The sequence below is a fragment of the Ursus americanus genome, chromosome 3, assembly GCF_024610735.1.
Source record: "Ursus americanus isolate L20-20 chromosome 3, mUrsAme1.1.p, whole genome shotgun sequence".
NCBI lineage: Eukaryota > Metazoa > Chordata > Mammalia > Carnivora > Ursidae > Ursus > Ursus americanus.
The window spans coordinates 75,477,690-75,499,442 of NC_142129.1; the positions used below are offsets into that span (position 1 = coordinate 75,477,690).

The 21,753-nt window shown below is 35.6% G+C and overlaps 1 long non-coding RNA gene across 1 annotated transcript in view; it reads right to left on the reverse strand.

Moving 5' to 3' along the window:
• LOC123789607 (uncharacterized) overlaps positions 1 to 21,621 on the reverse strand; it is a 39,199-nt gene extending 17,578 nt beyond the window's left edge. The window contains exons 1-2 of the long non-coding RNA XR_015723756.1: positions 21,587 to 21,621; positions 4,300 to 4,722 (exon numbers count right to left, since the gene is read on the reverse strand). This is a non-coding gene — a long non-coding RNA (uncharacterized LOC123789607). The remainder of the gene's footprint in view (positions 1 to 4,299; positions 4,723 to 21,586) is intronic.
• Positions 21,622 to 21,753: the final 132 nt, after the last annotated feature.

Genomic DNA, 21,753 nt, shown 5'->3' on the forward strand with positions numbered 1-21,753 from the left:
TGATTTTACTTTAAAGGGTGGGTCACATTTGTGAGAGCAACAAAGTGCCAACTAACCCAAACAATATGCGTATTCTATTACTCTTCCCATTTGATGTTTGACAAAATAAAATGGTACCTACCCAAACCACAATATCAGGTTATGTATCCAACTGGATTTTGTTTATTTGAATCAATATACAGGATTGTGCACGTTTATGGGTTTGTATTACCACAGCCACAGATGGGAGCCACTGAATGTATGACATTTTTACATTGATGCACATGTTTTCAATGATGCTAAACTTAATAATTTATGTATTTTTTTATATAGCCCATGAGACTGAAAGGCAGCCAAAGGGAGCCACATCTAGAAATGCTGCTGATGTCAACTAAATTAAGTTTAGCATAATGTTGTGTAAACAAAATAAAAATCGAAAATAAAACACATGTATCAAATGCAGTTTTGGGACTGATCAAATAGTATAGGTCACAAAGGTTAAAAATATCTGCGCTTATATTAAGTGTGTTCAGTGACGCAGAATACTGTCCACTCTTATATTCTTAAAGGGTAAGACAGCACTAAAAAGAAGAACATCCTTTATCCAACTGTGAAGAAATATAGACTGTGGTGCATACAGGGAACTATCAATACACTAATTAGTGAATAGTTCCCGGGAGAGACAGAATTTAAAGGGTGATTTTTTAAAAGACAAATACATGTTCCAAAATTATAACAATACTCTTAACTGAAACTTATGGGAAAGCAGGGGTTTTTTTCCCCTTGCAATTATATGTTACTCACCTGATAACACATAAACGAAGTGAAAAATGTCATATTGGAATTTTCAAAGCAATTCCAACTGTTAAAGCCTAGTATCTCCATGGGTGCTTTCAGAATTTGTAGAAATTATTCAGAAGTCTGGTAAAGTCTTTTTACATGTTATTATTTTAAATAGAGTTTTTAATTCTTTATATGTGTGTTTATAAGCTAAACACACATATATGTGTGTTTATAAACTAAACACACCATATTTAATAAACTGCTTACTAATAAAATACGTTACAAGAAAGACAATGACCATATCTGGAGTGTCCAACATACGACAATTGTAGTTTTTTAAAAAAATCAGTACTATATATTTCTTAACATCTTGGAAAAACTGATCTTGTAATAATATTGGTATTAAAATCAATAAATTCATTCTAATTTATTTTATTGTGAACTGATAATTTATAACCTTTAAGATAAATCTGCAAGAATATGAAATAGTTGTCCTAATAATTGACAAAATGAGCTTTCTTACGGGCAAAATTTTGGCAAGTCTATGATTCTGCTCTTTACAAACCATTGTTACATTAGGTTTTATTTAACAGATATGTTGTCTGAAATGTAATCACATAGTAAAAAGTTGCTATAAGTTGAATGAAAATGAAAAATACCTAAAATTAGATAATAAATAGTGCATATTTTGAAAATAATAATATAAATTTGTAAATTAGATTTTGGAAGAAAACCTTGTTACCAAAGTGAAGTTTCAATAACAACCATGTCATCTTTGATAAATCATTAAGGATTAATTTAATCCAACTATATAAAATTTTTATATTAAAAGGAGGAATATTTTTCAAATGTCTAATTACACAAACACACCCACACATACATGCACATGCACACAATTCACAGGCAGACTAATTTTTTTTAAAACCTAAGCCCATATCAAAGCTGAAAAATTGGAGAGATCACACAGGTCCCATATTTCCTAGACTTAGGAACCCATCAGCCCTGTGGTCGGCTTCAGGAAAAACACTAGTTTCACAGTTACACACTGCTGTTCTGAGACTGAGGGTTTTCCAGCAAACACAATTTTTGCTCTGTTGAAGTACTTTGATGTTAAGAATCCAAGTATCCTACAAAAGAAAATGCTCAGGCTCTCTATCTTCACCTAAAGGTGTGGGCTGCACGAATCCTTTCTAAAATATACAGGTAAAGAAAAAAGACAGAAGGAAGGGGTGCATTCGACCTAGAAAAGGCCTTCAGCAGACATCAGAGAGCAGCAGAGGAGAATCAGAGAAGAGAAACAGAGTTAACACATATTTAGAATTGGTTCTACTTCTCTTTATATTTTTAGCCAGTTTAGGACCTTAGTGGCTCAGTTTTTCAGAAATTCCTTGAACTTGCTTTTAAGCCCATTCCTCCTTTGGTAAGCAGTATTGACAGTGCTGTGGGGGAGACAGGACGGTAGAGGACCAGGGAATTCCCTACTTAATCTCTCATAGCAACGTGCACCATGTTTCCCAACGCTTATCAGGGTTCTAATTTACATTCATTTGGGAGTTAATTTGATAGTATCTGTCTCTCAACGAAACCATGAGTTGAGAGACTGTTTTTGCTCACCACTTATCTGTAGCATCTGCAGCACCGCATGACTCATAGTAAGCGTTCATTGTAATATTTGATTAATGAAAAACTAAATAAATGCTGAAGTGCCTGTGATAAAATCCACTGGCTTAATTCTATTGAAGACCATAGTAAGCAGTAGGTCTAACAGCCCTGCAGATCATATATTGACTCATATCTTACAGTATTTGCAGATCAAACAAATTAGGTGGAGTACTGCTGGACATGAGGTAGCATAACAGCTTTTGATTTTGCCCTCTGTTGTTCTAGAATAGATAAAACAGTTTCTATCTCCAAATATGGTCTCTTTCAAGATACGCTTTACTCTTATTGAATATTTATTTTTTTATCTATTGTGAATACACTACTTAGCTCTTTGAACTGGTTACTAATGTAAAAGAAGTTTAGTTCATGATATAATTTTATTCATTTCAGACCTCTGCTTTGTATCTAGTTATGCAGAATCTTTCTTTTTACCTTTCCTATGTGAACTGTGAATGATCCTAAATGTTTGTGCACATATGGACGATTTCAGGTTAACTTTTAGAGTGTCAACTGATTGTGACTGGAGGAAACCACTAAAAATATAAACTATGTAAAAAGGAGTACACCTATCTTGTATAAAGTAGTTTAAAAATAACTTCATTTAAAAAATCATTTGTGTTATGACTACCTAATGGTAATCAATATTTTGATATGAGAAACCAAAGCAAGATTAATCAATAGATTACCTTCTCTGGTGTAGAAATGTAGTTTTGTTATCAAAAGGAAGGTTTGTGATATTACTTAATCAGCATCTGCTAAGAGAGGCTGTGTGTGTAACAGGATCTTACTTCAGGATCTTTCAACTAGCTAATGGTGTGACCTTGGGCAAATCATTCTGAATCTCATTTTATTCGACTGCAAATAAGGAGTTTGGATCAATAAATTCCAAACCTAAAGTTTCACAGTTTTCTATGGCAGCCCCATGGTTATCATTCCAGTTCTAATATTCTTGCAAATTTTTGAACGGAGAATTTGAATACACTGTAAATAGTTTGCCAGGTTTAATAATATCCAAGACCAAGAGTGAGAATTGCAGCAAAGAGTAGTTTTGGGTTTTGTTTTAAAGAAAACATATTTTAGTTGACCTTGAGAATTAAATATGTAGACGTGAAGTGTAAAATGTTGAGAGCCTAAGAGCTCAAAAATGAGTTGATCATTTATTATTGAAAAATCTTACTATATTGAACTGAACCACCTGAGTTTTAGAGTTTGTACTGGTTGGTAGTTAATATAAAAATTTATTTGGGGAAAAATAAATGAATCATTAGTAAATATTATAAAAAGGTGGGGATAAGGGGGATAAGACGAAGGAAAAGGAGATAATCAATAAAGAATAATAATTCTTTTTGCTCTTAAAAACTTTTAGACAATTGGTTAGTGAGAAACAGAGAGCATCTACTCGGCAGTGAGACACCGTGATGTGTTTTCTCTCCTCACTCTGTCTCTCTTATTCTTTCTGAGGCCTCCTGCTGATTCACAAATGCCTAAGGAGCATCTACCAGATGGTGCATGGAAGCTGTGGATGACTATAATTTGCACAAAGCTTTGGCACTATTGTACCAGGTGTACTTCTGTTTGTGTGCATGTGTGTGTGTTCTATCTAAAACCTACACTGTTATACACTATAAAATAAGTGGTCCTCTCACAAATTGTTCTGTTGTCAATCATACCAGTATAATCTATTTTGAATTTATTCTGTTAAAGAAATTTCACAGACTACTCTATACACTAATTTTGATTACTGTATTTGTGTCATTACTATCTATTAAACTGAAAAGTTGACCACATACTGCATGGATCCGGAGTTAAATAGGACAAAAGGAGTATAAAAGGGCTAACTGACCTTGGCTGCATTCAGTTGAGATGTTCACATACCTTAGACATGTCCTTCCTCAGAGGTACCCGTCACTCCCAGTCTGAAACAAAATCTCCCTCTTCTGATTAAAATACCTCGATGATTGGTAATGACATGTGGATTTTCTTTGCTGTTTACAGCTATCTGTAAATGTGGGCCAGAGAAGGATAGAGCTTAGGAGTGCCTTCGTTTCCTTATTACTTAGCCCGCCTCTCTTCTTGCATTTCCCAGGGGCAGCGTGGGCGAGACCCGATGGAGCAGGTGAGACGGAAGGGCAGCTTGTCATCTTCTCAGTCCCCACTGTTGCTTCTCCAGGCTCAGGTTTCCAATTGTTGATTTTGTGATAAGGATATGCTGAACTATTATCTGGGGAAGTGCCAAATGAACAAGTAGCAGAATCAAAATAAGGCGAAATCCAAATCTCATCAGCATGGAAGGAACTCCTAAAAAAAAAAAAAAAAAAAATGGAAACACTGTTAAAAAATTATTTTCCAAAAAACTTTATTGGTTAATTTTTTTAAAGTTTGACATTATAATGTGTCAGTTTATTAACACTGCCCTAGTTTCTTTGTGCAGTCACCCTATTATAAGTTTTCACTCTCATATGGATGCTCAAATAGGGTACTTACTGGTTCTATGATGATCATAATACAATGATTAAATAAGGCAAGGAGGGGCTCGACTTGTTTTGAAACATCTGTATGTTAATTTTTAAAATTAAGTAATGTTTGACAATTGAGGTAGCTACGTGATAAATGTAACTATGTAAATCAAATGTTTAGGACATTTTATAATTGATAAAGAGTTACTGAACTTTCTTTTAGAGGGTGTGCAATTTTGAAAATTGAATCCAAGTAAATTAGGACACATTTAGCATATTCTTTAAATAAATTAAATTGAAAATTTGAAAGATAGATGCTCACTTTCTTCTGAGGTGTGTAAAAGAAACAAAATATTTTCAACCAACTCTGTCAGTGGGCACTGTAAATGGTGTTGTTGTGGCTGATTTATTAAACTGTTTTTCTTCCTATTGTATATGACCAAGATGAACACCTGTCTCCACGTTAGCTCCAGAATTTGAAGGCTGGTGATAAAGACATTTCATTGAGACAATCCACAGATTAAAAAAATTTTCAGTGATTAAACAATACTTAATTGAATATTTTCACAAAGTTAACATGACTGTCCTAACTTATGTTTTTATTCATATTTGCTTGTACCTGATGCTTCCACAAAATCACTTGGAAAAAAATCCTTGATCCTTGGATCTAGATATCTGGTAACACATTAAAGCAATCAGCATGCAAGATGAAAATACAGAACATTTGTGAAATTCCACCTGGATCTCCACTTTCATTGGATGTAAACCTTATTCAGCATCTTTCCTGGGGTAGAATGATGGGTAGAATCGTAACACCAGGTATCATCAGAAACATTCGCACTCTGAAAAAATATTTTGATTTCTACTACAGCTGGTTTCAGCAGACTGGTTTCTCTGCAAGCAACACTGGAGGTTATTAGTGTATGTTACTGTATTAAAGTGCTGTATTAAAACATTTGTTGAGCATTCTCTTCTATATGAGAGTTGCTGTTCTATCCTGTGCAACATCTTGCACAAATAAATGCCAAGGCAGTTATAAAACCTCTATTCTTTTATGGAGTTTGGCTGAAGGAAAATGATGAAAACACCCCACTGTCTTTCTGCTTATGACCAGTACTCCCGTCACAGGTCACTTTAAACACTTTTTTTTTTTAAGATTTTATTTATTTATTTGACCGAGAGAGACACAGCCCGCAAGAGAGGGAACACAGGCAAGGGGAGTGGGAGAGGAAGAAGCAGGCTCCCAATGGAGCAGGAAGCCTAATGCGGGGCTCGATCCCGTGACTCTGGGATCACGCCCTGAGCAGATGCTTAATGACTGAGCCACCCAGGTGCCCAACTTTAAACACTTTCTAAACACATAACTAAAGACTATGAAAAAAAATTAAGATCATGATTTCTCAGTTAATCATCACTTCACTGTATCTGTTCTATTATCTATGACTATTGTATAACAATTACTAAATTTCCACCCTATAAATATTGTTACTTTTGTGAGATAAGAAATCTGTGGGTAAGGAGGTGAAGCAGAAACAACTTAATTGATATGGTGACAATCTATTAATCACAGTGTCACTGAGAGTGCAAAAGTTCAACAAAGTTACAACAAAAATCAGGTGTAAGTAGGTATTTGGCAAAATAACATGTTTCGGTCAAACATGAGTCCGAAGCTAAACTTTAATGACCACATGCTGTACAGCATCTTTCCCTCTCCCACTTCAGGGCCGTGTCAGGGCTTGCCCGCATTCCTCCTCCTCCTCCCCACCCCCCCTTCTTCCTCTTCCTCCTCCTCCTCCTCCCCCTCCCCCTCCCCTTCTTCTTCTTCTTCTTCTTCTTCTTCTTCTTCTTCTTCTTCTTCTTCTTCTTCTTCTTCTTCTCTTAAGATCTTATTTATTTGAGAGAGAGAGAGACAGAGATAGTGAGAAGAGAGCATGAGCAGGGAGAAGAGGGAGAAGCAGACTCCCGCTGAGCAGGGCGTAGGACCACAGGCTGGATCCCAGGACCCTGAGACCGTGACCTGAGCTGAAGGCAGGCACTTAATCAACTGAGCCACCCAGGTGCCCCAGGGCTCGCCCACATTCTGAGGAGGAAATGCCATTTAGATGACTTTCTACTCATCTTCTTCCAAATTAGTGATATTACTTTAAGCATTTGTATATTTGAATTTAATCTTTAGATCTGAAAGATACCTCATCAGCATCTGCACTAATGTATATGTAACAAAAGTAAAATTTTCAAAGCTCTTTTTTTTTAAAAGATTTTATTTATTTATTTGACAGAAATAGAGACAGACAGCGAGAGAGGGAACACAAGCAGGGGGAGTGGGAGAGGAAGAAGCAGGCTCATAGCGGAGGAGCCTGATGTGCGGCTCGATCCCATAAGGCCGGGATCACGCCCTGAGCCGAAGGCAGACGCTTAACCGCTGTGCCACCCAGGCGCCCCTCAAAGTTCTTCATGTGTTTCCCTTTTACCTCTCTGAGCCCTTGGGCTTCTCCTGGTCTGCCCACAGTGTCTGTTTCCTGGAGACCTATAATTTGTTTCAGAAATCATGCACAGAAAAAGAATAACATTCTGCATCTGATGTTCAATGATAAGACATTGCAGTGAACAATAGTTTTGGGATGCTGGATTTTCCAGAAATAGAGTTGTCTCTTTTTTTTCCCTCACCCTTGAACATGTTCAGAGCCAAGCTTGGCTTTTGAACCAAAGAGTGTTATTTAAAATAAGTTATACATATTTGGAACAAGGAGGAGAAGAAGGAAAACACTGGTGAATTCCAGGCCATGGGGATTAGAAGACAGAATGAAAGCAGAGTCAGGAAGCACTCAAGTGCATTCCAGTGTAGGCCTAGAGAGGGGAACATTTATTGGATAAGTCAGTGTAGAGGGAGGCTATGTCTGCAGTCATGTACCAACCTGGGTACATTCACATCAGCCTGGTGGTCTATCTGAGGGAGGCCCTGCAATGTCATTTTCCTCAGAATCTCTACTTCTCGGGGGAACCGGGTAAAGAGACATAGGTGAGAGCTTGGAGAGACTGAGAGGGAAGTCAGGATGTCATAGGGAGAAACTTCACATGGATTGCTGTGGAGGAGACTTCCTGAGTCATGGCTACAGGGTAGAGGAGACAGATCTCGCAGTGTCCTACAGAGCCTGAGGGCTGAGGTAAGTCTGGGACAGTCAGGAAATGCTACTGGGCCCAAGGAAATGAGAACATCACTAGCTGCTCCAATCACGGACTTGAGTGAAGAAGCCAACAAGACAAGCCTCACCCATGTGGGAAGGGGGATGCTCTGTAGGACAGAAAAAGCCAGAGACGCTACACCCCAGGGCTTTGGTACTTCCCTGCTGCCTTGAGGCTACATGAGCAAGCACCAGGCCAAGATTTTAAGGAAAGAAGTGAAGGGAGGGACAAATTGTCCCAGAGTTGATTGCTCTTTTATCCAGAGATGGAAAATAACTTAAAAGGACAGTTTAAATTTATTTATTTAGCTAAGATCATTGAAGACCAAGGGGGGCAAAGAAAGGTGAAAGGGATGGGAAGAATGAAAAGATCACAGGAACATTTTCTGTTTGTTTGTTTTAATTTCCCTCTGATTAATGATGTACAATTCCTTAGAAAATTTTAAAATATTTTCAAGTTTAATCTCAGGGTCTGAGGTTACAGGAAGAAGATACCAAGTGAAACTGGGAAACCAACACTGTTTCCCTTGATCTCCTTACTTCCAAAAGCCAGTCTTCAGGACACCTAGCTTCCTCCATTGTGCAAGAAGTCTCTTCTCCCTGATTGTGCTCAATCTACTCTATAGAGGGAACAAGCACTCATCCCCTTCACTGCTAGGAGTCCTCTCATCATCCCTCATTGAAAGAACTAGGTATGCCTTCTCCATAGAAATGTGACCTATTCTTTAGCAACTTTAGGTTGTAATGCACTGGCCTAGGTCTGGGGGCTGTTTCTAGGAAAAATTAACTTCTAAGTCTAACCAAATCAATTAAATGACTTCAAGAGACTATTTTTAAGTGTCTGACAGTCTGTTCTCACCATAGTAGATCAATAGCTGCCATTTCAAAGGTCTATTCATTCAAGCGCTCTGGAGTAATGCTCAATTTCAGATGCCTTTAGCAAGTTGGAAAAGTCACTGCCCTCAGATGACTAAAGTGGAAAAGGTCAATTAAGTAATAGTCTATTCTAGTCTACCAAGCCTCTTCAGCCAATGCCAAAATATCTTTTAAGAGCTCAAAGGTTGTAAAAAGTCTTCTTTATTATGAATTAATGATACAGAAAGGCATATTTATTTTTAAAGCTACTTTCTCTGTTTAATCTAGATTACATAAAACAGATAATTTTCAACTATTTCTCAAACTTGATCCCTGCCCTGATTATCTGGCTATGCCTTGAGTTCAGATCCTTATTACCTTAGAATATTGTAATAATCAGGAGGACAACTTGCTTCTAATTTCTCCCACCTCTGACACATGTTATGGGCAGCCACTTCTTAAATGGGGACCACTGACATCACTCCTGCGTTCACAGTTTGGTATTGGATCCCTGTTGCATACCTTTGTTTTGCTTTGTTTTTTCAATCTCTCTCTCCTGTTCAATTTGTATAGCCCTAGCTTTCTTCGGCATCCAAAATCTGCTATATATCTCGCACACCTACTTTTTCAAGTCTTGTTTTCTACTCGACATTTTTATCCATCCTCATTCCAGGAACAGTGGGCATTTTTATTTTCCACATCAGGACTTTGTTCACATGGTTTTCTCATGAAGAGCCTTACCTTGCAACCTCTCCCCCATACACCCCCGCGTTCCCCAGATGTTTATATTCTGCTCATCCTGCTCGAAAGCCATCTTACTACAGTCTATCCACACACTTAACTTTATAATCTCTTCTGCACAACCTTAAGTTATGCCTTTTTTTCCTCTGAACTCCAACAGAGCTTTACATTTAGTCTTTTTGAAATATCCCCTTCTGTTTTCACCAAGTATGGCAAAACTACAGTTCTGGTTAAACCTAACACTTCATTTAATCATCTCGTGAAAACATACGCTATATGAATATATTCATATTTCCAAAATGAACTAGAATAAAAACATGCAACTATGCTGATTTTCTTCCTAGCACACCCACGCTCTTCTGGATCCCTGTTGCATACCTCCAGTCTCTCCTTACACTCACTCCAGTCTTCACTTCAGCTACTCGTTTTAATCCTACCTTACTAAGAAAAGATAGGCAATAAGAGACTTTCCACAAGCTCACACTAAGTCTTCTATTCATTGACCCTGCTTCTCAACGCAAATAACTCTGCCTTCCCTCATTTTACCACAAATTCTCCTTGTTCTTATTAACAATAACTTTTCTACTTGGGTACTATTCTCTCTTGTTATGCAAGGATATCATTCTTATTCTCTCTTGCCTATGCAAGGATATCATTCCAGAAGTTCTCTTCTAATTCCACAGAATCATATGTCTTTCTATCTCTACTATATAATTTCCATCAGTATAAAACCATAATGTAATTGTTTATTATGGAAGAAAGGAAAACCTTCTGGGTTTCTGAAGAATAATGGCAACCACCTCATCGGAATTTCTCTCCCCAGCCTCCAAAAATCCATATAGAGCAAGAAGAAACATACATGAAACTACCCTTAACTCATTCCTAGATCTTAACTAGGAGACAGAAATACCACAATCTTTAATTTACATATAAGGAAGGAAATAAACATCTCCAAATGAGTAAGACTTGATCTGGAGCCCACACTGGAGCTGACAGTGAGGAGCAGACTGAACAGGAACAAGGAGAGGGTGGTGGGGCAATCAATGGTAGGAAACATAATGACCCAGGAGAGAAAGAGTTCCATGCTTGGACACTGAGGACGGGTCACAGCATGGAGGCTAGGGAATTACAGAAGGGATTTAAAAGTTCAGGATCAAGACTAGTAGTTTTAGAAAGGCACAACTTCTGGTAGAGAGGGATTGGTGCTGGTGGGACAGAAGGGAATGAAGGGTATAAATTCAGCATCCTGTGGAGCAGAGAAGAATGACAAAATCAGAAGACTTACCCGTCCTCTCCACCCTTGAAATAAAAGGAGACATCTATGAATAAAACCACCTTTGACTGAACCAAAGAAGAGTGTATTTTAGAACTAAAAAACTTAAAATTCATCACACCCAAACTCCTTATAAAGAATTACCTGTTTTCACTGGTTTAGGAAAATCTGTTATTTCAAAAAGAGAAGTTAGCAAATGAATATATATATATATATATATATATATATATATTCACTAAGTTATATTAATTATATATATAATTATATATTATATAATTATATATATAATTATATATTATATATTATATAATTATATATATAATTATATATAAATATAATATAATATATAATATATAATATAGATTATATATATAATATATATAATATTATATATAATATATATTATTAATATATAATATATATATTAATATATATATTCACTAAGTTATATTCTGAAAAGAAAGCAGAAAATGAAAATCAAAATATTTTAGCTGATGAAAGTCGCTCCTATTCAAAATAAACAATATGTATAAAAAAAAGGAAAGGCAAAATAAAAGGAAACCAGACAACAAAAAGAAAAAATTACAAAAATATAACATTATATATATAATACACAGAGCATGTAATAATATGATTAAGTTTTGTCAGAATAAGTTAGTCACATTAAAAATTTGGCTTAACCTACCGATTAAAAGATAAACCTTTTCAAACTGGCTAACAAAGTAAACGTCAATTATGTGCTGTTTCATGAGACAAACCTAAAATGAAGTTCTTTAGAAAGCTAAAAAAGAATGTGCAAAGATGTATTGGGAAAAACAAATAATAAGAAAGCATTGGTTGTAATCCTGATAACGATTAAGGTAGAATAAGTGAGAAAGCATACAAAGAGACAGTTTATAATACTAAAGACCACAAAACACAATGGAGATTTTTTTCTTACTTATGGACTGAGTATCAGAACAACTAACTTTATAAAGTAGAACCCACAGGTGATGCAAAAGAAATAGTGAACTTACTAAAAGCAGGAAACTACCACTTGGTGTGACAGAAATCAAGTGGATGGGGAAAAAAAAGTTAAAGAATTAAGCAACATAATCTAGAGGACAGACTTTATGGAAAGATATAGAATAATAAAAAGAGTTCCTTCATCTCAAGTGCATAAAAAATAGTAATGAAAATTGACCATGTACTTCATCCCTCAAATCCTCCATATTTCTATAAAGCATAAATTCACTTTTGGTTACAGGGATACAACAGATTTAGAAAATAACACATTTAAAACTAAACAACAACAATATTTCTTTCTACTGGAATTAAAAAAAAAAAAAGATTAGTTCATGTTCACCAGGGAAAGGAAATAAAAAGTAAATACACAGAATTTCTGAAAAATAGTAATTCAACCCTATATGTGGATACTATTTTTTCTAATTAAACTATAATCAGAAGAAAATGTATAGCTTCACACATTTATATTGATAAAAATCAGTGAGCATGATTGACTTAAACTCCCTAAACAAAAGTTTTTAAAAAGACACCCTAAAAAAAGAGGAAAATAATTAATGTACTGCTAAAAATTAATGAATTCTAAAATAGAAAAACCATAAAAGAAAGAAAACATAAACATAATAAGAAATTGCAACTGGTAAGAATCATTGAAACAAAAAAATGAAAAGTGACTATTAGTCTGACTCTAAGCAAATGAATTTGTAAACCTAAATGGAATAGATAACATTCTAGGAAATAAAATTTACCTACATTTATCTCCATAGTGATAGAAAGATTAAATTTCTATAGAAGAAAGAGGTTGATAAGAATTTTTACCAAAACAAAACAAAACAATTTCATCAAAATGTCATAGACTGGATGGTAATTATATGATACTTTCATGAAAAAAGAATGCATGATAAAAATAAAGAAACAAGAATTCAGAAAATCAGCTGAATATAAAATTAATATTTAGAAAACAATTGTTTACCTGTAAAAACAACCTCATTTACAATTTTAGCAATAAAGTAAAATATTTAGGGGTAATGTTACTAAGAAATTTACGAAACATATGAAAAAGCTTTAAAACACTATGGAAAGACACACACACACAAAAAAACATGAACAAATGCAATAATGTTCTTGTTACTGGTTTGGAAGAGTCAAAAATCATAAAGGGTCAAATCTTTCAATCTTGCATGATTATTTTCTATATGAATCTTAGAATCAACTTGTTTACCTCCAGGAAGAAAAAAAAAAGATTAACTATGAATTAATCATACTATGTGTGTCTGTCTTCTTTCATTATTTCTTTTCTAAAATTAGTTTACATTGTTGGTACAGTTGTTTATTTTTATTGCTATACCACTTTCCATTATGTGAATTCTCCACAATATATTATCCATTGTATTGTTGAGGATAGTTTGCATGGTTTCCAGTATGAGACTATTTGAAATAATTTTGCCATGAACTTTATCTTACATTTATTTTGGTGAACATACCTATCATTTTTCTCAGCCACAATCTGTACATAGAATTGCTTTTCATAGGGTATATATATTTAGGATTTAGTAGATAATGCTAAAGAGTTTTCCAAAGAGGTTGTGCAATTGACAATTGGCCAAGGTGTGTAAGAGTTCTGATCCTTACATCCTTATCAACTACTGATGTTTTGTCTTTTTCATTTTAGTCATTCTGGTGGGTGTGTAGGAGTCACAGTGGTTTTAATTTGCATTTCCTTGATTAATACAGAAGTTAGTGGCCCTCTGAATATCCTCTTTTATGAAAAGTCTGCCCAAATCTTTAGACCATTTGGATTGTCTATCTTTTTTGTATTCATTTAAATAAGTCCTTCCATATTCTAGATATGAGGTTTTGTGAAATATATGGATTGCATATATTTTCTCTGGCCCTATGGCCTGGCATTTTACTTTTTTAATGGTGTCTTTGGTGACCAGAAACTCTTAACCTAATATTGTCCAATTTATAAGGTGTTCCTTTATGTTTAGCAGTTTTGTATACTGTTTAAGCTATCTTTATCTACTCTAAAATATGAGGATTTTCTCCCATGTTGTCTCCTAAGAAATTTATTTATTTTACCTTTCACTTTGAGATCTGAAACTAGCCTGCAATTATTTTGCATAGATGTGAAGTAGGATTCTTGATTCGTTTTTATTTTAATTCTGAATCTTCAATTTTTGGAGAATCTGTTGGTTCATTTTTATACTCAAAACATTAATGAATGCATTCTACTTGAGAAGATGTTGCCAAAAAGTGCTCAATTATCCCCCTAATTATCACATTCTAATAATTATTGTTTATCTTTGTTTCACTGATCTGAAAGATCATCTTTGGTTATAGATAGAATATATTTTGGAGATAACAACTTCGGTGTACAGATATTTTTATTTCAGCAGTTCTTGGTTACCTCAGGATCCACCATTCATTGAGTCACTAATTTTCTATGTCTTTATGGGGTCATTATTGAAAGGAAGACCCAAAAGAATTCAAGGGGAAAAAAAAGAGTCCACTCTCAGCTTTAAGATTTCCAAATAGATTTCTTGAAACTCCTAGCACGATCTCAAAAAGCAAGGCTTTTGCATTTGCTCCAAAAAAGTCTGTTTATTTTCAACTTTGTAAGTCCTGAGTAATAAAGTATATGCCATCACCAAGAGGTAAGAAAGTGAATTGACAAAACAAAACAAAACAAAACCAGATTATCCCTACTCAGGGACTGTGTAAAAGTTTTGACAATTATGGGAAGTTGCCATTGAGGTGAAGAAGGAAAACAATGGAATGATGGGAATATGCGTTTCTTCCAGCTTGCCAGTGTTTGACAAAGTCCAGGGATGACAGAATATTCTGTCTATTTGGTAAATGATAGTAGGGGGGATTAGTACCTTGCTTCTGGACCTCTGGAGCTAGCAGCCTCACAGTTGTGTCCCATAACACAATGATGTAGAGTCAGTACATAGAATGAGAGACTAGCGTGTTTAGTCACAGGAGGACCCAAGAAAGTAACCATCACTCCCAAACCCCTATTTTTCACAGATGTTGGAGTATCAAGGGAGAACATGGCATGTAAGTATCTGAAAGGGGACTGGTGATCTCAAAAGCGCCTAGCATTTTGAACAAAGAACAACCTGAGAGGAACTTATGATCTGGTGATGAGTGGTCAGCAGGCATAGAAGAAAAGAGGATGAATTCCAGGAGGGGACAGACTTTGTATTCAATCTACAAGCCAAGGAGACAAGGAGAGAGGCCTTAAAATATACCAACCCTGCTAATGAATTGATCTGAGACTTCTAACCGCCAGAACTACAAGCAAATAAATTTCTGTTGTTTAAGCCACCCCAGGCTGTGGCCCTTACGGTTGTGTTAGCAAGCGTCCACTTCTCAGCTACTGGATTTATTTAGGCCCCTTTAGAATTTAAACATAGAATTGAGAGAAAGTAAACAACTGCAGAACTCTGGAATGAAATGTTATTAAAATGTTAAAAGACTGAGAAATCAGTGACTGAGTTTACCTGAAAACCACGAAGTTAAATTTTCTGCTTTCAGGAAGAAACGAGGTTTGGGCTGCTTGTTTTACCTGTACTCTCTCAATGCCAAGTCTGCCCTTTTATATACTGTCTGGGCCTGGGAATCTGAAAATTTCATTTTGTACTACATTGCCATCTGGTCCTTGGTTAGATTCTGTCAAGAGAAGAAATTTGCAGGGGCGCCTGGGTGGCTCAGTCCTTAAGCGTCTGCCTTCAGCTCAGGGCGTGATCCTGGAATTCTGGGATCAAGCCCCACATCAGGCTCCTCCGCTAAGAGCCTGCTTCTTCCTCTCCCACTCCCCCTGCTTGTGTTCCCTCTCTCGCTGGCTGTCTCTATCACTGTCAAGTAAATAAATAAAATCTTTAAAAAAAAAAAAAAGAGAAGAAATTTGCAGATCAGTAGGCTAGACAAACACAAGTGCTTTATGCTTCTGGCTCTGGGGATGAGGCAGGTGCTGGTGGTTTCTGGCAGTTGCAAGTGGAGAGGTAACAGGTTGAGGTGTTTCAAGTCCAGCGTTGCAGAGATAACAGCTTTCAGCAACCTAGTCCTGGTCAAGCAGCACATCTTAGCAGATCCAGTATATGCTGGAACATCATGCCCAACGGTGTTGGACTTCCAGCCTTCTATATTGGGGCATTAGTAGTACCCTATCTTCCAGTACATTCATTCTTCCTTTCCTTTTACTCTTCGGACTCCCTCCTTTTGTGGCTTTTTACAACATCTTTTCACTCAATTCTCTATTAAATGCTTTTGGATTGACATACTTGGACTGATTTCTGCATTCAGAAAACTGGCTCATACAGAGCTTGAGACAGACTTCAAGTTAGGCAACAGAAAAATAAAGTGACATATACAGGCACGTTCATTAAGCATTGTTGTAATAGCAAAATATTAGAAATGACTTAACGGTCCATCAACATATGATAACATGTGACATGTTCACATATTATAATTAAAAGCAATAAAAAAGAATGAAAACAACAGCATACCCAATAGAGAAGATGAGTCTTAGAGCTGAGTAAAGAAAATCACAGAAAGTTGCCATTTTTGTGAAGCTGATACTATTTATATAAAGCTAATAACAACAGCGCATCACAGAAAATATTACTTAGAGCCACATACACAATGTGGGGGGGGGAGGAAGGGAAAATAACCATTAAATTTAGAATATTGTTTACTTCTGTGTGGTAGGCAGAGGGACTCATGAGGAACACGCAGATGATTTTGAAGATTCTTGTAATATTTGAACTCTTAAGATGGGTGACGTATTCTTGAGTGTGAGTTCTGTTTTCCTGTGTGAGGCTATGTGTGTGTGCTATTTTTTGTATTTGAAATGCTACATAACAAAAGTAATTTTTAGAAAGGAAAGCATTTATTGTCCACTCAAGTTTGGAGCCAGAAAACAAAATTCCCAATACATGTGTAAATTATAATATATATCTACATCTGTTTTCTGGACTTCCAATTGTTTTGCTTGGTTATGTATTCACTAGCCAATACCTTACTGTTTTAATACCATAAATTTATAATGTTTTAATAGCTAATATTGGCAGGTCATGCTATCAATAATACACATACAATATTGACTTTCGTTATTGTGGACAGCTTGTCGTCTGTTCTAATCAATGAAATGTTAATTTCTTAATATATTTTTTAAATGGCCATGTTTTTGTCTTTTAAAATTGGCTCTATTGTCAGAATTAGAAGTTTTAAGTACAATAAATTTAGAGATAATTTTTTAAATAGATGTATAATCATAGACTTTTGATGTAGACATTACTGGCAAATACATTAATAAAGTTTGGGAAATAAAACTTTTTATACATAAGGAAAGATAATTTTACTTAGGTATCGAGTAGAAAGAGAATGCAATTTGTTAGTGTATTAAATTACAGTGATTCATTTTTCTTCATTAAATTTAAAGTCAATAAAATGTAAAGTCTTGAACTGTTTTATGATTGTTTTTTCAAATGGTAATACAAATGAAAGTATATCTGTGCTTCAAGGGTCAGAATGATCATAAACTTGAAAGAACAGAATCCCATGTTAGCTTGTGACGTAGAAAAATGATACCTCCATGTATTAAATTGGGCAGTTTGGAAAGTTGCATTTTTCATTCTGGTAAGTAAGAGTCAATGTGATTTACTTCTGCAGCAAGGTACTGAGGTAAGGAAATAGCTCACTGGCCCCCTTCATACACGAGTAGATCCAGGCAAATGAAAAATGAATTAAGTCACTTAAAGTTTCTCTGTATGTAAAATGATAATGATAATGATAATGTTAATCATAATTATTATAATAATTAATTATTATTATTATAGGATTAGACTAAGAATTTAACAACCTGGCCTGTTTTAAACCTTTGACACTTACTTAGTAAATTATTTAAATCACAGTTATGTGAAAGTCTTTCTCTTGTTCACCAGAGGTCACTTTCCACTAAACCCATCTCCACTTTGCAGTTTCAGGAAAAAATGGTGGGCATTTTTTGTCATAAAATGAAATTAATTGCATCTGTAAATCACTGGATGTAACACATTTGTTACAGCCTCATTTCTGAGTAAAATAAGAGGAAAGAAGAGAAAAAAGTATGCACAGAATGAAAATCAGCATTCTCTTAACTGCTTCCTATTTTACTTTTTTCAGTGGAAAAATAAGCATCATCCTACAGTTAAAGAAATATTAGAGGCACAAATACAGTAGGGCAGGAAATTATGAATTTTCTCCTATTTGTGGAAACTGATACTTTAATAGTTTCTTAAACTGATAGTTTAATAGTTTCTTTCCTATTTAGGAAAGAAATTCTATCAATGCATTTATTTGAAAGGTATTTTTATAAGATCTGTAAGAATCTGTGGGTTATTTTGGAAAATGTTCACCCATTTTTAGGGATACTGATTTCGTTGTGGCTAAGTAGCTGCATATGACCTTGAACAAAGCAGAAGTCTTGGAATGCCTTCATGCTGTCTGCATGGACCTGTTCTCTCCAGTTACTACACAAAGGAATAGTTTAATTCCACTTGGAATATAGGTATGTTTGAGTTCCAAGAAATAATAGAGCACTGTTGATTAGTTGTGAACTAGAACAAATAAGCCACAAGAGGGCATATTTTTCTTGGTTTCATCACCCTTATACAAATAAGGCTTGCTTCTGTTAGGTATCACAGGAATCCCTTCCCTCCCCCATTTTCTTAGAAGAATACACTATTTCTAAAGTATGCTTTAAGGGTGGAGTGGTGGTGGCATGAGGTATTAAGAAAAGCAAACTTAAAGATGATTTTTTTTCTTGTATGATATATAAGAAAGGTGTTTATTTTTCCTTAAAATCCTTCCTTGGGGATTGTTTGTTGATCTAAGAATACTGTTAAAGAAAGAAAGAATAAAACAAAACGAAAAAAACACAAGGAGTCATTTATTTGACTATAAACTCCTCCATCCTGCACTAGCTATGTGGACTCCTACATCAGGCTCAGAAAGCTTTCCAACCTCTAGCAAATGTTCATAGTCAAGGAGGTTTTCTTTTCTGAGGTCTCAGGACTTGGGCCAAAGGGGTTGGGTTGTGTTTTTATTTTTATTTTGAAGTGCATTCCTGCTGAATTTAATTATTCACCACACCCCAAACCAGCTAAGTAAATATAACCTTAAGATTCTGGCTTGGATAGGTTTTGAAAAATAGCTGATTTTTTTCTTCTTCTTCTTCTCCCTCCTCCTCCTCCTCCTCCCCCTCCTCCTCCCCCTCCCCTCCCCCTCCCCCTCCTCCTCCTCCTCCTCCTCTTCTTCTTCTTCTTGTAAAGACTGTAGATGAGGGTGCTCTATTATAGAGGGCACAGAGCAGGACTTTGAAGGAACTGGGTGATCACTCCATCTTCCCGGCCTTGGTTCTCTCATGTATAACATGAGGGCTAGAAGGTCTCCGTGGCTTCTCTTAACTCAGAGTGTTTACGATTATTTATGATGTTAAAAGAGTTTAAAACTCAAAGACATTAAGCGAAGTTCTGACAGTTTTACATTCTGATTAACTCACCATAAAGTATCTTCTGATTTAAAGATGAGAAACAGAGATACATTTACTTCTGAGAGTTCTATGTATGCGTAATTAATACTGAAATAAAGATGAAAGGTGTGTTCTTTTCCATCACGAAGCATGCTCTAATGTCTTAATATGTAACTACCTAATGATCCAGTGATGAGTGGATTGCCATGATCAAATGAAACAAATGGAAAAAAAAAATAGCTGAAGTTTATAAGGGGAAAACACCTGATAGAAGATTAGGAGGCAGGTGAGCTGCTTTCAACTTATGCCATCGCTTGTTCCAATTAGACACAAACTAATATATACTCCGGTTTTCTTTAATGAGTCTAACAACGTTTATCTGTCAGTACTGATACGTTAGTATGTGGGGAAACATTCGTAAAATAGTATTTATTATATGGTGGAGAGGTTCTATATATGACCAAGGTATGACTAGTTTTATAGATGTGAACACTAAATGCTTTATCTCCATTTTCCTTAACTCTGTACATAGAACTTCGCAGTTTCTTTTATCGATCTCCTTTTTTTCTTGTAAATTCACCAAATTCTCTCTTTCTTCCTTCCTTCCTCCCTTCCTAGAGAGAACTAAGACTGTAGATTTTTGTTGGAAAGGAACAACAAGCTACTACCTTCTGCTGAAAGTGTAGCCAAATCCTCTGAGATCCTGCTACATTTAAATTCCGGACCCAGTAATTATCTTTCTCCTGTCTTCTTGGCCAAGGTAGCTATATGTGGAGTTGGAGAAGCCTGGAATATACTTATTCTACTCTTAGCAATCCCTGCTGCCTTCCCTTATGTTTCCCAACATAGATTGATGATTCTTGAAATAGTACAATTAGAAATTTATTCTTTGGCTTCATTAAGTATTAAAATGTAATCCTATGAGAAATAGTGTATTTCACATCATTTAACACATAGATAGTACCATACAGTAAGAATGACTTACTCAGATTCTATCTGCACCTTAACGGAGATGGGTGAGGTGTAGTCAAAAATTTTTCCAAGCACCCGGAAACTGGACAGTACTTTGTTCTTTCTTTCCTTTCCTTTCTTTCTGGTTTTTTTTTTTTTTTCCCTCAGAATTAAACAGGTATAGAACAGCAATTAGGTAGTTCTAACTGATGATATACACATCTCTTTCAGTGTAATTAAAGATCACTTCTTAAATCTTGAATAGCCACCCTTGGAGATACGCTGAACACACAAGGTATAACACACCATGCAATTGAACAAAACTTAATGTAAAAAAGATTTTCCCCACTCGGTGTTTTTGCAAGGAGTTAGATAGGGCATTGGCCCTACAGGACAGATTACTAAACAGATTACAGGACAGTGAATCTCAAACTCTTAGAAAGTGTTGTAAAACCATACTGATGGGATCCTTTTAGTAGAAATTAAAAAATAAATGCAGTGACTGATTATCATCATCCTATCCACTGTTTTCAGTATCTAATTTAACCCCTAAATATTTGCTAAACACCTACCATGTGCAAGATACTTAGAGAAGTACCCTAAGGATTACAAAGCCAGGGACACAGCTGAGGCCATTCATCACAACTTCGCGCTGTGCAGTTGATTCTGCCTGCTGTGTACTCAGAGCAATTAAAAGGAAGGAAAGCACAGAACCCAGTTTCCAGATGTTGTCTTCCCATGGTGCATTCAGGATGCCTTAGTAAATGCAGTCTAAATTTTAAGTCAGGGTATTTCAAACTAAACCAGTTCAATACAAATTCATAGGCATTGTTTTAGGGGCTTGGGAAAGAAAGACAAAAAACAGCCAACAGCCCATGAGGACACATGCCTAACTAATTATGACATAACATGAAAAGGACTTCTAACAGTAGTGAAATCAAAGTGCTTTGGGAAAACAGGAAGGAATGATTAATTCTGTAGGGCCTTTGTGGAAACGGTGGAAAAGTAGCAAACGGAGATGCCGTTTGGCTTGAGTATATTAAGATAGGATTTTGACAGGAGGGAAAAAGGGGAAATCCAGTTAACCGCAATTCTAGTTAAACACAATATTCCGGCCAATAAACTGACAAAATTATTAGACAATTAATAAGTAGAGAGTTTTTAAAAGTTAAAAACTACTTACCATGAATCTCCTATGTGCAAAGCCCTAAGCTGTGCTGTGGGAGAAAAAGAGGTATTTTATCCTTACAATGAAGTTGCAATTTGGACTGAGGGGTAATGACATAAACAGATAAAATAATAGAAAATAAATAGAAAAACTCATTAAACACACCAAGGGTACAGTTAATT